A 7,014-nucleotide genomic window follows, 5' to 3' on the forward strand; every position below is an offset into this window, starting at 1 on the left:
AGCCACCCAGGCGCCCCTATAGACTTATTTTTTGTGTGCATATTTATTGCTTTACATTTTCAGAGTAATTTACAAATGAATTCTTAGGCTTGAAAAATAAGACTCCTCTCCTGATGGTGGTACTTACTAGAGATTGCCTCATTCTGGTAACATCAGAAATGGATCTGCCGGCAATTCCTGCATAGAAGTGATAGGCACACAAGGAAGAGGATGGCCACTTTTGTCAAAGGAGAAGCAGAAGGAAATTCTGACCTTAGGTCTCTTAAAACTCATTCTTTTTATTCATTCTAACATGTGTGCATCTCTCCTGAATGGGATGGGGAAAGTTGAAGGAGTGTAGTGGGGACATTTTTGTTGAGTAGGTTCAAGAATTTGTTTTTCCCCTTGATGTAATACCATTAGAATGCAAAGTGATTACGACAGGCAGCTGCCTACTGGGATGAGATTTTTAATTCACCTGTGAGGCTGAAATGTGGGTCTTTGCAAACTTTGAAGTGAAAGTAGTTGTTAATTTGGTTAGGAATTAAATTGGTAACTTTAAAAGGGGGGAAAGGGTGGGAAAAGAGACTTTTTTCCCCAAAGATTTTATTTATTTGTTTGACGGAGAGAGAGAGCATAAGCAGGGGGAGTGGCAGGCAGAGGGAGAAGCAGGCTCCCCGCTGAGCAAGGGAGCCCGATGTGGGGCTCCATCCCAGGACCCTGGGATCATGACCTGAGCCGAAGGCAGACCTCAATCGACTGAGCCACCCTGGTGCCCTGAAAGGAGACTTTTTTAAAGCAGTATTTTTACTTTCTAAAGTTTCCTTTTTCGTTTCTTTTCTTTTTTTTAAAGAGTGGGGCAGGGACAGAGAGGGAGAGGGAGAGAGAGAGAAAATCTCAAGTGGACTCCCCGCTGAGCTTGGAGCCCATCACAGGGCTTGATCTCAGGACCCTGAGATCATGATCTAAGCCCAAATCAAGAATCGGACACTTAACCGACTGAGCCACCTAGGAGCCCCTAAAGGTTCCCTTTTCAAATTAATTGATTTCATAAAATTGAAACAGATTTTGTGATGCCGTATGATTATTTCTTTCTTCCTTCCTTTCTTTCTTTCTCTCTTTCTCTCTCCCCGCCCCCTTCCTTCCTCCCTTTCTTCCTTCTGAGGAAAAATAGAAGTGTCTTTAGAGTATTAGTTCTATATGCCCTCCTTACTGAAAAGTGATTATGAATAAAGACTTCGACTCTAGACATTGTGGAGTTAATAGTGAATCTTCTGGCAAGGCCTTGATCTTGAATTACTTTGGGCAGAGTTGCTGAGTCTGTGTTTGGGATTGAAACTTAGTTTAAAGTAATGTCCTTGGTAGGCCTTTGATTTATTTCTACTTTGCAAAGAGAAACAGCTCTCAGGCTTTTATGAAAAAGACAAAGATTTATATATTCACTTATTTTCTGTGTGGTTCTGAAAGAAACAAAGAAATGTAAGTTGTCTAAAATTACGCTACTGGAGACATAGAACGAGTTCCTTGTCACCTTATAAATTATATTTTATTTTTAGTGTTTTATAAAAGCAATGTGATTGTTGATTGGTTCCATAGCATTAAATCGTAGTTTAATTAAAAATATTACAGTCACAGAATTTGTTGTTTGTATATATTAGTAGTTTAATATTGCCCGCCAACTTATCTTGTCACCTCATATGGTGATGTTTTTTCTAGGAGAAAGAGCTTTGTATACAAGTAAGTACATGTTCAGTACTCGAAGTATGGATATAAATGTCAAAGTAACGTCCAGTGTTGCTTTTTAAAAGAAACTTTACTCAGATTTTCTGAATGCTAACATTTTACCATATTTGTTTTATTCCTTCCCCCATCTTTTTTTTTTTAATCATTTGAGTGTAAGTTGAAGACGATGACCCCTTATTTTTAAGTCTCTCCATGTATATTTCCTAAATACAAGGACATTTGCTTACATAAACATAGTCTGGGGCGCCTGGGTGGCTCAGTCAGTTAAGCGACTGCCTTCGGCTCACGTCATGGCTCAGGTCGTGATCCCAGGGTCCTGGGATCGAGTCCTCATTGGGCTCCTTGCTCAGTGGGGAGCCTCCTTCTCCCTCTCCCTCTGTGATCTCTCTCGCTTTCACTCTCTCTCAAATAAAGAAATAAAATCTTAAAAAAACATAAAAAATGAAAAAAATAAACATAGTCTATAACTAAAATCAGAAATTAACATTGATTTATTATCACTAATCTAACATGCAGAGCTTTTTCAGATTTTGCTGGTTGTCCCAATAATGCCCTTTATAGCAGGAGAGAATCTCAGATTATGCACCGCATTCCGTTTCCATGTCTTCTTTAATTTGGAACAGTTCTTTAGTCTTTGTGTTTTAGGACATTGACATTTTTGAAGAGTGTAAGTTATTTGAAGAGTTCCCTCGATACGAGTTTGTCTGTTTCCTCATGGTTAAATTCAGGTTATGCATTTTGGGGGCAAATAATAATGCAGAAATAATGAGTTGTTCTTAGTGCACTCTATCAGGAGACATAAAATAGATGAAGATTTGACTGTATATGTGTTTACCTTTTGAGTCGGTAATCCCAGATCTAGGATTTTACCCTGAAAATACACTTCCATGAGTGTGAAAATACACATGCATGAGCTCACAGCATTGCTTGTAATTTAAAAAATTAGAAACAACTTACAGAATAGGAGAGGGATTGAATAGAATGTGGTACATTTACCCAGTGGAGCATTATGTACCTATTAAAAAAATAAGAAAGATCTCTATGAACTGATATGAAGTGCTTTCTAGGATAAATTGTTCAGTGAAAAAAAGTGCAAAAGTACTATATAATGTGCACTCTACTACCTTTTGTGTAAGAAAGAAGGGGAAATAAGAAAATGTATTTTCAGCACTGAATGGATAAGGTCGAGATTAATGAGATTATTGGTTAGCCATGGGGAGTGGGTAGGAGTGAGGGGGAAGGGGTAGAGATAATGGGGTTGGTGACCTTTCTGAGGATACTTTCTGACTTTTGGAACCATGTTTAATGTTTCACATACTGCATAAACAGCAGATACCAGTACAATCAAGTGATGAAGAAAAAAACCACCCTGAGGTGGAATACAAACAAATAAATGAACTGAGCCTTATTTCAAATGAGTAACATAACCGCACTGAAGGGGGGAAAGAAAAAAAACTAACTTTTGAACTGGGTGTTTGGACTATGTCCTCGGGATAAAGACAAAAAGAACTTGAAACAAACATTGAACTCTAGTTAATAGACTCTGTGTGTGTGTATGTGTGTGTGTGTGTGTCAGTCACAGAGGCATGGGTTTTCAATTCTGCAATGGTTTTCTATACTAGGATTAAGCAAATAAGTAAATACATTTTGGAAAATGGGAGCCAACTTTCTCAGTTTGTTCTCACTGTGGAAAGGGGGAAGGTTAGCATCAACTCTGATGCTTGATTGGAATTGAAGATACATAAATTCATGGTTTAAAAATTACAGATGCAGAAATAGATGCATATGAATACACGTACACACATCTGTGCATCTTTTTTCCAGCTCTAAGAGTGCCTAGAAACAGTGACTCCCCATTAGCAGTGAAAATACCTAGTGCCAGATCTTGGTTTCTCAATACCATTCTTTACTAACAGGAACCTTAGAGAAATGACTGATCCCAGGGCTAGGGCAGGGAAAAACAAAGATGAGCTTGGAGTATCGTAGTGTCAGAAAGTAAGGAAGTGCTCAAAAAAACCAAAACAATGGTGACCTGTCAGAGAGACACAGCCAACCCAGAAGGACTCCCACTGGCTAACTCGGGGACAATATAAGCAAATAATTATAGTAATTGATTGCTATCCATAAAGTAGGAATCTGTGAATCCATAGGGATAAATAAATAAATGAAGGAGGAAGGGAAGTTCTTCCTTAAGGTAGAATTCTGACTAATAAGCTTAGAGGAAATGGTGGAATTAGGAAATCACTATTTGGCGGTCTTAACAATTGATTTGAGTCACAATCCTAAATAGATGTTATAGCTATTGGATTTGAGAGTAGCTGGATATTAACATAGTCTTAAAGTATCTGCCCATGAGATATTATTAATTATCAAGGGAAAACAGTAACCACAGTGGGGAAACCTGGCTGACATCACCTTGACCAAGTGATCAAAACTAGTGGCTCTGATGTTGCTTTAGGTAGTGATAATAAGCAGTTTGTTTTACTCAGTTATGTTAACAAAATCTGGTTTTCATAATCAGTCTAGCTAGGCACTTTGTGAAATTAAGCCTAAAGAAACCAAGTTGAGGCAAAAAGGGGACCAACTTTGTTTCTGTTTAAGGAGAAAATTTCTGCCTAACTTTCTAGCCAGGTATCTTTTGAGAGAGAGGTTGAAAAATTTATGTTAGGTCACTACTGATTTTGGCCCTGATCTTTAGCATAATTACCTCCCTTTGCACTATTCTTGTGTGTGTGTATATATATATATATATATATATTTTTTTTTTTTTTTTCCTGTGCTCTGTGGTAGATTTGAATGGTAGATTCTCTCTCTCTCTCTTTGTAACGATTCAGATTTACCTTAAAATTATTTATAATCTTGGGGCACCTGGGTGGCTGAGTAGGTTAAGCGTCTGCCTTCGGTTTAGGGCATGATCTCTGGGTCCTGAGTTCGAGTCCTGCGTCGGGCGCCTTGCTCAGCAGGGAACTGGCTTCTGCCTCTGCCTGGCGCTCCCCCTGCTTGTGCTCTCTCTCTCCTCTGACAAATAAATAAAAATCTTTAAGAAAAATTATTCATAATCTTAAACATATTTAATTAGAAAAACAGACTAATAGTGTTTTATTCCCAGCTATGGGAAATGAGGAATTTGGCAGTTTTGGTTGCTGTTTGCCCCCATCATCCCGTTCATAAATTTAGTGTCCTTATTTAAAGCAACCAAAAGTGTGTGTTGCAGTATTTTTAAAAGATTTGTGTGTTTTTTTTTTTTTTTTTTTGGCTTTTGCATTCTGTTTTGCTGTTATAATTATAGTAAATAATAATGGTATTAATCCCTTTCTTATGAAGGGTTATTGCTTTTATTTGCCATTTGTATCATTCTAACTGGTTTCAGTGCTTACAATAGTCTTTATCAACAACTAGTTTTTATCTTGAATTGTGATTTAGAGAATACTTTCAAGTGCTTTTTACTGAAGAGATACCTAAGATACTTGCTTTTGCATGATAAGTGATGATTTGGCTGAATGTAAAATTATTGGGCCCCAACATTTTTGTATTAAAACAATGGAGGCAGATCTTTGTTTTCCATGTCTTTACCTTTATTTGGCTGACTGGCTTCAAGTTTCCATTCTGCAGGAGTAACTTATTTTTTACTTACATGCTTGTAGCCTTCTCTCATCATTGGAAATGGAAACATTTATCGGGATAGGAGTAGAACTTTTTCTCTGTTCACTAGTTTTCCCTGGGAAATGATGGAACACCCTCAGGTCTGGGAAGGTTTTCTTTTCCATTTTTATTCATTTTCTCAGTCATCTTATGAAATACTATTTATGCATTGATTCTCTGAAATCATACCATACTGTGTTAAGTTAATCAGCAAAAAGGATAAGATAATCTCCATCTAGGAGAATTTGTTAAATTTGCCTCTGTATCACTGATGAAATTTTTTGGATGTGAAATCTAATTACTGTCTCAAACCAATTTAATGCCCTTGATATCTCAGTCTGATATTAACCAATGGTAATGTTCTCTTGTTTTTTTCTTAAGGCCACAAAACTGCTGCTTTCTAGTTTGTTACTGTTTAAGGAAACAACTCTTTCCAGGGGAGGCCTTTCTCCTTGTGTGGTAGAGTATGTTTTTAAAAATGTATTTCTCCTTGTGTGGTAGAGTATGTTTTTAAAAATGTATTCTCTTGCGAAGAGTTGATTTTAGCCGTTCCTGGTGTTGGCGGTGAAGAACTGGCCATCTTTCAGAATTACCTTGGGGCACTTTGATTCCCAATCTGTTTTGATGCTGAAGGGCAGACAGGTTGATACCAGGGAGCCATAATTTTTGGAGTATCAGTAGGATTTCAACCAGTGTGAAATTCTATTAAACCCACTAAGACATTCAGTTAATTTTGGGGTTTTGGCTGAGAGGTATAATTTTGGAGAATTAGAGATGGTTAAAAAGGATAGTTTTCAAATTTATTTACCCTTCAAGACTAAGCTTTCTGCATTGAGCCACTGAAGAAGCTGGGTGGACAGTGAGAGAGAGAGAGAGAGTGTGTGTGCACGTGCTGTAAAATGAAGATCAAGGCAAAGGCTTTTCTTGCTGTAGGTACAGAAATTGGAATGGCTTAAAAGCAAAAGAATTCCTTTCTTCAGCATGTGTGTGTGTGTATCTAGTCCGCAGTATGCTTATTTTATATTGTATTGGGTATAGATGTCTTTTTATGATTTCATACATAAACTGTTTTGTTGTGCTTTTTAAATTAAAAAAATGTTTTTCTCTTATTTTTGTAAATTTAAATTCAATATATAATGTATTATTAGTTTCAGAGGTAGAGGTCAGTGATTTATCAGTCTTAAATAATACCCAGTGCTCATTATGTCATGTACACTCCTTAATGTCCATCACCCAGTTACCCCATCCCCCACCTCCCTCCCCTCCAGCAACCCTCAGTGTTGTGCTTTTTTTAAAAATGAGATTGATTGCCATCTATTTTTCACAGTAGTACTTTAGGTAGTTTATATGTTAGAATGTATATTTTTAATGGTATTCTAAAGAATTTTAGCAAGAGGTTTTCCAGAATATTTACAGTATCCTTAATGATTTGTGGAAAGGCGTTATAGGACTGATTTTGCATTGTTTCCTTTGATGTGAAATATTATACTTTTTATTTTTAGATAATTTTGATTGCAGTTTGGATATCTCCTTAATAAAATACATATTTGGCGAAGGATTGAGTGGATCCTTTTGTGGATTTCTAGCTGTGTTGGGCTGTGGTCAAAGAACATGACCTGTAAATTCTGTTTTGGAATATTAAGGATTTTT

The 7,014-nt window shown here is 37.0% G+C and overlaps 1 protein-coding gene across 1 annotated transcript in view; it reads left to right on the plus strand.

The window, feature by feature from the left end:
* RRAS2 (RAS related 2) overlaps positions 1-7,014 on the plus strand; it is a 75,755-nt gene that overhangs the window by 4,922 nt on the left and 63,819 nt on the right. The gene's annotated exons all lie outside the window — the stretch shown is intronic.

The sequence above is a fragment of the Leptonychotes weddellii genome, chromosome 11 (genome assembly GCF_054177405.1).
Source record: "Leptonychotes weddellii isolate Sample4059 chromosome 11, ASM5417740v2, whole genome shotgun sequence".
In the NCBI taxonomy this organism is placed as follows: Eukaryota; Metazoa; Chordata; class Mammalia; order Carnivora; family Phocidae; genus Leptonychotes; species Leptonychotes weddellii.